The sequence below is a fragment of the Spinacia oleracea genome, chromosome 3, assembly GCF_020520425.1.
Source record: "Spinacia oleracea cultivar Varoflay chromosome 3, BTI_SOV_V1, whole genome shotgun sequence".
In the NCBI taxonomy this organism is placed as follows: domain Eukaryota; kingdom Viridiplantae; phylum Streptophyta; class Magnoliopsida; order Caryophyllales; family Amaranthaceae; genus Spinacia; species Spinacia oleracea.
Genome location: NC_079489.1, coordinates 118,287,445 through 118,298,477, shown reverse-complemented (window position 1 = coordinate 118,298,477; position 11,033 = coordinate 118,287,445).

Sequence of the window (11,033 nt, the reverse complement as noted above, 5' to 3'; positions counted from 1 at the left end):
CGCACCATAAGTTCAACCGTCCCACGGTACAAGTCTAAAAGAAGAGTAAGGCATGTTGCACTAATGTAGGCACGACCAAGAGCACGTGTAAAAGAGGCAAAGACTACTTATCGCCCAAATTCAAAATGCAAGCCACACGACTTCTACATTAAGGATTAAAGGTAGCAAAATATTACCTACCACGGAAGGGATAGCTCGCACCTACACGAGCGGAACCCCAAGGCATCTTTCTCGAAAGAACCTACAAAAATCGTACGCCAAAAGGAAGCATCCCAACATGCATACTTGGGAGCTCCAAGCTACGAAACAACCATAGCAAAATAAAAAAAAATGTCGAAGCAAATGTTTGAACAATCGAAAGGGCACGATGTTTGAGCCCACTTCATGAATGGGCCTGAACCCTATCAAGCTTCTAAGCAAACTATTCAAAATCAGTCGTTGCTCAAAAAAAAAATGAAACAATTCAAGCAATCTGATTAATGGACCGCACACAACGGCCATTCTATGAACGCTCGTTCGCACATACATATCATCATTCACGAACACGTTCAAAAAAATATAAGCGCGATCAAAGTCTTACACCTCAAGGTATGTTCCTCGGGCCATATAGACTCGCCCAACTATCGCAATAACTGTACGCCTTAAGAGCAACAGTTCCTTAAAATAATCGCCCCAAAGCAACAAGCACCGTAGTCCACCAATCGGCTACGGCTTCTCAAGATAATCATCACGTTCTAAAAACAAAGAAAAAAACAAAAGAAGAGAGAATACATAGAACTTCCAAGTGAAATAAGCGAATGAACAAGAGGCCAACTATGTCATCAAGAAACCTCGCCAGAAATTATTTTCAGCGCCCAGCGTTGGGCGCCGAAATCTTTAACGCCCAGGCTTGGGCGCCGAAAATGATCACAAACCCAAAAAAAAAAAAACAGCTCTGACTTCTATAGGGCCCTGCCATATTCATTCGACTTTAAAATTGCCGAAAGTCGCACCTCACGGCTTTGTTAAAAGTAGCACGCCACTACAAAGATCGCTCGCACTTACGAGCGCAATCCCAAACACGATCAAGGACATTACGAAATGCGTATCCCCAAGGAACCTCTTCAACAAGAAATGACCGTCAAGCACGAATTCTTGGGGGCTCGAAAGAAAATATAGAGTATACGAAGTTAAAAACAATATTCCCAGACTACGCTATATGAAGTCCCGTGTTTGGATGTCTCAAAAAATAAAAAATAAACCGGTTTACGACCTCAATACAAAGGTCGCCGTTGATACCTATACATAGTCCCCTAATCAAGGACCCAAGTAGTGGCAAAATTGAGCCGTAAGGACTAACTCAAAACCATAAAGGATGATGACCACAAGACATGAAGGAAATAATGCCCTTGGTCCAAGTATGCATTCTATGTTAATTCTAATAAATGCGGTTCAGTATTAATTAACAAGTTAATAATTCAGTGAGATCAAGTGAGTTGAATGCCTAGCTAGAGGCCGCTTCAGTTCAAGTAGAATTAATGATATTAATCCACAGCTTACTCTTGACTGAACCCGTAGGGTCACACAAATAGTACGTAAACGGATCAAGTATTTAATGGCATTAAATACTCCATCTATGGATATTCGGAATCGACGGATCTTGGTTTCAGTGGGAGCTGAGATCGTCACAGGCAAGAAATGAATACTCCGGAAACGATGATATTGCCGGAAACGGAAATATGGATCGTATCGAAATATAAATATTATCCAAGTCGTAGATGTTGCCGGAAACGGAAACATGGTACGTATCGGAAAATATTATCGGAAATGGAAATATTGCCGGAATCGGAAATATTGCCGGAAACGGAAATATTGTCAGAATCGGAAATATTGCCGGAAACGGAAATATTGTCAGAATCGGAAATATTATCGGAATCGGAAAATAATTCCGAAAACGGAAATATTAAATATGTGTTCGAAACGGAAATTAATTCCGGAATCGGAAATATTAAATGTTGTTCGTATCGGAAATGAATTCCGGAATCGGGAATTTAATCGGAAGCGTATCGTACGAATTAGCATCGGACGAGGCCCGCTAGACGAAGGCCCAGCACGAAGCCAGGCCATCGCTCAGCGAGCCGCACGCAGCAACGCACGCCTCGACCAGGCCCAGCGCAAGGCCAGGCCCAGCCAAGGGCGCGCGCGCGCGCCCAGCACCGCACATGGGCTGTGCGCTTGTCGTGGGCCGCAAAGCCTGCGCGGGTGCACGGCTTGTACGATGCGTGTGCGGGAAATCCTAATCCTATTAGGATTCGTGCGAAGATTAAAATCCTAATCCTATTAGATTTGCTTTGCTATTTAGAGTACTAATAAAGTTATAATTAACAAATCCACATCCTAGTAGGATTACAATTCCTTTTCCATACCTCTATAAATAAGGGCCTAGGGTCATTATTTGTACATACGATTCAAGTATTCAAAGTGATTTTTGAGAGCAAAAATTCAGTCATATAATTGCCTACAATAGCCGAAAATTCTAAGTACCTTAAGGGCGATTCTAGTTGGTCAAGCTTAAGGCGGATCCGGACGTGCTGTGGACTATCTACGGAGGGACGACATTTGGAGTCCTAAAGACTTGTTCTTGTTCGGTTCGGGCGCAGCTAGGGAAGGCACGCAACAAAGTGTATGCATCTAAACTATGCTAAATGATTATGTGTAAATAATATGCTTTCTTGGCTTTATGGTTTTTCCGCATGATTTATGAATTGTCATATGTATCATAACCTAACAGTGGTATCACGAGCCTCTTATTATTTTCATAATCTATATTGCATGAACATGGTTAAATATTACAAATTTGGAAGAATTAAAAGGGGTGATTAATTTTCGTAATTGTTAATTAATTGCAAATTGCGTTTATTTAATTATACGTACGCAGTTTTTCGGCAGTTTTTTCGTTACTCATCCAAATCGAGTGATTTTTTTGTCAATTTCGCATGTAAAAGGCATTCTAAAATTTTGACAAAAAGAGTATTTTTCGGCCGAACCTAGAATTCTCAAATTCGAAGCCTAACTATGACTTTTCGGAGGTTTTAGTTTTTCGAATGCAAAATTTCGTAAATTTAAGATGTTAAATTAAATATTTGCGATTCTTGATGATAAATCTTGAATTTTGATTGACCTACTGTATATGTTTAACAAGTTTGAATGCCTAACCTTGTTAATTATGTAATCTAATTTGTAATTATGATTAATTTGTTGAAAATTGGAATAATTTAGAATTAATTTGATTTTCATAATTAGTTATAATTTAATTAGATACCTATGATTAAAAACCACCATAAAAATTGTAAATTTATGTTAAATTTTAAATTTTTATGACCTAAACTTGAATCCATGTTAATCGGAAATCAATTATTTATTAATTTGTCATTAATTTTGAATATAAATTTTAAATTTTTATGCGACTCGCTCATATAACTTGCACGCACAAAGCAATGGACGCTACGTGTAACCTTTAAGGGGTGTTGTATAGTGCGGGCATGCGACGACGAGCAAGGGAGCTCGTCGCCCATGCGGTACGAATGCAATGAGCAAGGCCATGGTGCACGAGCACAAGGCAGCAGCCCTGCCTTGTGTCGTGGGCTGTGTGCGATGGGCGAATGGGCGAGGGCGAGAGCAAGGCACGAGCAGTCGCGTGTGGGCAGCAAGCGAGCTGCGCCACAGCGCGCACTGCCTCGCGCAAGCGTGCGGAGCCTCGCGCGCAGCGAGCGCAAGCTCGCGTGCCACGAGTGCTACGCCCAGCATCGATCGCTCGCGCGCAGCGAGCGCCAGCTCGCATGCCACTGCCTCGTGCGATGTGCGCAAGCTCGCGTGCGACGAGGGCAGGCGCGCAGCGAGCCAGAGGCCAAGCATGCCTCAGATGCCTTGCGATGGAATGCAGCAGCAATGCGACGCAGCGCATGGGCTGCGCGCACATGGCCAGTGATGGCTGCGTGCGTGTGGCCTATGGCTGTGCGTTGCGTGGGGTTGTTGCGTTACGATTAGATCGTTTTAAAATTTTAATTTGAAATTTTCAGTTTTCGTAATTTTAATTAATTTTAAAATAATAATTTAAATTGTTTTCTTGGATTTTAATTTTGAATATTATAATTATAATAAATTTTATTTATTCTAATTATTTTACTAAAATTAAAATCATGAATTAATTTAAATACGACTGAAATTAAATTAAATTTATGGATTCAATTATAAATTTATATGAGCTTTAAATTTTAATTAAATTTGTATGTTTCCGGTAAGACTAGAAATACATTTTTATGTTTAAAATTAGTAAAGCATATGAATTTATTGGTTTAAGTGGGAGCTCTTTTAGTCATAAACTCTTGATTAGGTCTACAAATCCTTAAGGTTAAAACAACTTGATTAGAATTAATAAGGACTGAATAATTGGTAGATTATTGGTGCCCTTGATTAATTGCTGCAAATATTTACGTGATGCATAATGTGTTTTACTAACCAGCTATGTGGGCCATTCATGTTAATGAATGGGTGAATGGTATATATTGTATATGTACTGTTTTGCAGGTTATGAAGTGACTAGTATGGCCCAAATAGGATAGAAAATATGGTCTGCGTACCATTAATTTGAATGTAATTGGTCTAAAGTACCAAAGTTGTTTTTCAATTCAAATATGGTCTGCGTACCATCAAATAGTTGTAATTAGTTTTAATTATAGCTTATCCTATTTGAAGAAAATGGTGCCTCCCACGGAGATTTTCAAGACGGACTTTGAAGTTAAAACTTCAAGATGAAGTCGGGCCATACTAGATCACATTTATCTTATGCATGCTTTAAGTTATTTATTGCTTTAAATATGTCTTAAATATGCATGAGATCAAAGCTTGATTATGTTGCATGATTAAGGATTTTAGTTCACTTAAAATCTAACCAACATAGTAAGAGCCTTAAGTTCCAAACTTAAAAATTGAGTTAAAAGGTGCCATGCCAAAATATACACTTGCTTGGATATCCTTTACATCAATCTAGTAATAGTTTTCGCTCAGCGAGGTGTTACTTATTGGTCCTAAAGGGGCAAGGTACACAAATAATTGTGAGTACATGTTAGTTTTGGTGAAACTCAACGATATAAGTAAGGACTCCTTTTATGTCGTGGCAAAATCGATAGGTTTACCTAATAAGTTCTTAGACGTACCTATCAACCAAGAATAGTTTCTAGACTTTTAGCAAAAGGCTTTTGCTTACCTAAGATGTTTTAGGATTAAGTCGACAAACTGTGCTTAATTCTTCAATTATTTTAGGATCTTGGAATCATTTTATTCACACCTGCCGGAATAATAAATTCGAATAAAATGCTAATAACTTGTAGAAATTGCATGATTGCTTTAATTTTCAAGTTATTACTCATGATAAATGTTTAGATTTTGCATGCTTCAATGTATGTTTTAATTATTGTTTATAATTAAATATCTTGCACTGCAGTAAATCCTTTTAGAAAGGTAACAGTAAATTTCCTCGATTGGTAGTGAATCCAAGAACGATTCACGGAAATGAGAGAAAATGAGCAATTTAATATGTACGTTTCTTTTAGCGACTTTTATGGTTGTTTTCGAATATCAAAATCGAATGGCAAACCAATTGGTGCTTGTGAATTCAAAATACAATGTAGTTTTGAGATTATAAAGCATTGAGTTTAAACGCTCAGCTTTACCAATGGTTAACAACCTAAAATATTTTTTCCATTTAATTCTCGAATGAGTCTAGTCCCTAGACATTCGAGTAGATCGATGCTTAGAGAACTTTAGAAGCTTCTAGTAAGATCATCTAGTTGAAACAAAATATTCAACATAAATTAAAATGGTAAAGAACCTTGTTGGTGACATTGGACATGTCTAACAAAGTATAAAAGTCAACACTAAAGAATTCAATTCTTAAGACTATAAGAAAGGGTACAAGAAATAGGAAAACAAAGGAACAGATGACAGGAATTTACAATTCCGTTTCTACCTATAAGTTTATGTTTAAAGAGAAGTGACCTAGGAATCAAACTTCCTTGGTATCATATACCGCTTGAGGTTCTTACTTCGGTAATAACTCAAATAATGGAAGCTAGGCTACACTAATGGCCTACAAGTGGGAAATGAAGCATGGCAATGCTACATTAGCTGTAGGGTCATCTAGGTTGTTTTAAGTCCTTTCAAGGCTGGAACTAAATGGCTATTTTGTTCCATAATCAACATACCTAAATTTCTGCTTCAAACACAGAAAGACTCACATTCAGAAGAACAAAAACAATTCTTGTTTGTTTGTTTATTTGAATGAAATGGTCATTTACGGGTTGAGTCAATTTGCTTGATTAAAACAAACAACTCTTTAACAATAAAAACTTTACTAGGTTCAAATCAAACCCTTGATTTGAGTTCCACTAATCTTTGGCATTGTTGCTTAGACCATGTCAACAAGTTAACATTCACAAGCTCTATTTTAATGGACTTTTGAAAGTTGGTTGATTTCTAGATCAACTTAAGACAAGCTAGTCTTACTTGTTGAAAGTAACAAAGAATATGAACTATTGTTAGAACGCCTAGACGATAGAGTTCAAAGCTAAAGAAAGGTTTTATGACTTTATTATTTCACATGGATTTGAGTGAATATAGGTTTATTTACTCAAATTTGATATAAGTTGAATCTGTTTGGCTAGTTTAAAGATTCAGAAGTATAAAATCCACTTGGCAAGAAATCATAAAGATGTAGGTTAGATCATGTTGATGATTACTTGAGACCAAATATGATCATCAATGATTGTGTGTTGTAATTTCACAATCTAGGTCCATAAGATATGGCATATCTTAGTTGGAATAATCGAAGTCAATTAGTACTTGATTCGATCAATGATGGATCATAAAGACTTTTCCTATAATTTCTAAAACAAAATGCTCAACTACCACCAAACTAAACCAAATTCGTCAAAGCTATTGAAAAGTAATTTCAAAATATCTTTTCATAATATATCTAAAAAGTTCCTAAACTCAGTGGGAGCTTAGTGTTTGTTATTCAACAAACTAAGGCCCCAAGTATAGATATATGTTTCATTGTGATTTATTCAAATGAGACACAAGGGCATTGTTTCTACCACGAATTTTTGAGAACATAATGTTTGTTTGCTCGAAATGATGTTCTTTTGGAGATTCGTTTCCAAAATGACAAGTGGGAGAAAATAGACCTCGAAAGTCTTCGAGGCGAACAACAAACATAGACGGACATTCCGTAGGATTTTCGAAGTTCTTTAGAAAATCCGAACACGTATTCTTTAAGGACTTTAGAAGTGGCTTTAAAGAATAGACATCTCTTAGAAGACTTTACAAGTGCTTCAAGGAGAACAGAATATTCAAAGGACTCTCAAAGTGCCTGTTGATATTCTATTGTTTGATACCCAAGTAGGCATAGAGTTCAGGTCAATGAAACTATGAGATTCTTCTATTAATAGTGAAGAAACCTACAACTTGCAGTCAAACTATTAATGAGTTTGTGACCTGTAAGAAAGCTATGACGAAACCCAGATTCCCTAAAATGGTTAGAGGCCATATATAGACTCAAATGTTTTAGATGGTTAAAGGTCATAAAACATAACCAATGTTTTGATGACAAAATTGAAATTTTGTTGATTTGCAAGAATAGTTTCACACCTATTGGTTGCAAGTTTGTTTTAAGGATAAAAACCATCAAACATGGAATTGTGTTCACACACAAAGCTAGATTAGTTGCTAAAGGTTACAAGCAAATTCATGGCATGGATTGTGTTGAAACCTCATGCATAATCGTAATGCTCAAGTCTATAACTCAAGCAATGATTGCATATTGGTACATATGACAATTGGATGACAAAACGTATTCCTCAATCAAATGTTGGAAGAAAACTATGTACATGGCATGTCATAGGATTTGTGGATCCAAATAAATGCTTGAAAAGGAATGCTAACTTATGAAATCTAAGTACAGATTTAAGCAAGCAATTGGGAATTGGAACTGTATTTTAGTGAAGCTAATAAGCATTTTAGTTTCATAAAATATACATGATTCTTATAGATATATAAGAAGTTTAGTGGGAGTACGTAAAACTTATTTGGTCCTATGTGTATCACACATATCTCTCTATTGTGAAATAACATTCAAATGCTAATGACTTAGGTTTGAAATTATTCATCAATGATGGACCAAGGCGAAACTTAGTACATACTGGGTATTAAGATCTATTTACAAAGATCTTATGATATTGTTTAGTAATGGCATTTAATAAATCAAACACGAAAGACTCCATTGGAGATATTCGATCCATATGAATAAATCTAAGTAATGAATGTTTGAACTATATATAAGCATTTACTAAGTTAAACATCAAAGAATCTAATGAGATTCTTCACCTATATTATATGTCAAAGAATTTAGTTGGATTCAGTATCTACTGTAACTGAATGAGCTAAAGTTACATGAATAGAACTCAATTGGGAATTATTCTGCAAAAGAATTTATCATGTATATAATATAATATGAGGATCGCCAAAAACGTATCGTATGACTTTAGGCATGACGAACATATACCAATCTCTATTGATCTAAGTGAAGATCAACTAGATTGAGATCAAGAACACTTATGGTACTTGAAAAGGTACATAGGAATAGTTCTTGATTCAAAGAAATAAAGATATTCTAAATATTGATGCTACACGCATAAACACTGGCAAAGGATCAAGCAAGACCCTTTGGAGTTAACCATTGACAAGGACGAGCTAAAGAGCATCGTGTTTTGAAATGGCAACATGGATTGAAGACCATGAGTTGTTGCGTGGGAAATTAAAATAATAATTTCTATGTTCTAAGATATAGTTGGAGAGTCTTCCACATATCTGTGAACTGCTTGGATAAGTAGATCCAAACAAAGCATCACTAGCAACCTATACAGTTGAAGTAAAAGTAATTATTGCCTAAGAAGCAATAAAATAGAGTTGTTTATATGAGTTCTTCATTGAACTTGGGAAGATCACATGTCTGTTGACTTAATGGTTCTTCATTGCAAAATGCGTAGAACCACTAATGTAGCAAGAAAGACTAGATCACAAAATAAACATACTCAAAAGTTCTTATCATCATATCTCGAAGAACATTCGATGAAAAGGATGTTAAGATTGGCAAAGCGTGATAACTAAACCTATGCAACAAGTGAGAAGCAACACTCACGTTGTAGCACTGGAAATCAAGCATAGCTTTGAATTCCATGAACTGTTTTAAAGATGGGTTTGAGGCCCGTGGTTGTAAAACAATGGGGTTGAACATTTATCATATATGAAATGTATTTTCATATTCCATTTAATCTTGGTTTAGTATTAAATGATGAGTCCCTTCAATTTGACGATATATTCAAGATAGACTGTCAGGACCAGTCCTGTGACTAAGAAATGTCTATCAAGTGAACTTGAATGTCAAAGGTTGAAAATGGTCCCTAGTCGGAGTTTTCTATAAAATTGGACGCATAGAAAACGTTAGACGATTAGAATGCAAGATGACTAGTAGTTCTGTTTCTTGAACTATGTGGACATGGCAATGTCATAATCATTTGCATAGATACTTACTTTGGGAAGACTGGTATCGGACAAGACCTATGAAACTTTACTGTAAGAGATGAAAATCTGTCATAAGTAAATTTCATTAAAATTATTAGACACTAAATCCTCAATACCTGAGTGATTTGAGATTACTTGTTTGAGAACTGGTTGCTTTGACGTTGACCAACCGTCGCACCGTAAAAGGAGGCTATAAAGGCAACGCTCAGGTAATCACCTATCAAACGAAGTCTAATCTCAAGATCGCAAGATTGGGATTTTCCTCCCATAAATCGGGATGAGATGCTTAAAAGTTGTACAAGGCCACTCGGAGAGCTAGAAACTGTGAAATGCATGGCCGTGCTCGGATGAATCATAGGCTATGATTATCTGTTTATTTGATCAGTTGAACTCTGAAACCGAGAAACACCTCTGGACATAATAAGGATGACAACTCTTACCTTATGTTCAAAAGCAAGCATCGAGCGACAAAGGAATTAGGAAATGCACACTTGTCCCTAAGGACAAGTGGGAGACTGAAGGAAATAATGCCCTTGGTACAAGTATGCATTCTATGTTAAGTCTAATAAATGCGGTTCAGTATTAATTAACAAGTTAATAATTCAGTGAGATCAAGTGAGTTGAATGCCTAGCTAGAGGCCGCTTCAGTTCAAGTGGAATTAATGATATTAATCCACAGCTTACTCTTGACTGAACCCGTAGGGTCACGCAAATAGTACGTAAACGGATCAAGTATTTAATGGCATTAAATACTCCATCTATGGATATTCGGAATCGACGGATCTTGGTTTCAGTGGGAGCTGAGATCGTCACAGGCAAGAAATGAATACTCCGGAAACGATGATATTGCCGGAAACGGAAATATGGATCGTATCGGAAATATAAATATTATCCAAGTCGTAGATGTTGCCGGAAACGGAAACATGGTACGTATCGGAAAATATTATCGGAAATGGAAATATTGCCGGAATCGGAAATATTGCCGGAAACGGAAATATTGTCAAAATCGGAAATATTATCGGAATCGGAAAATAATTCCGGAAACGGAAATATTAAATATTTGTTCGAAACGGAAATTAATTCCGGAATCGGAAATATTAAATGTTGTTCGTATCGGAAATGAATTCCGGAATCGGGAATTTAATCGGAAGCGTATCGTACGAATTAGCATCGGATGAGGCCCGCTAGACGAAGGCCCAGCACGAAGCCAGGCCATCGCCCAGCGAGCCGCACGCAGCAACGCACGCCTCGACCAGGCCCAGCGCAAGGCCAGGCCCAGCCAAGGGCGCGCGCGCGCGCAGCACCGCACATGGGTTGTGCGCTTGTCGTGGGCCGCAAGGCCTGCGCGGGTGCAGGGCTTGTACGATGGGTGTGCGGGAAATCCTAATCCTATTAGGATTCGTGCGAAGATTAAA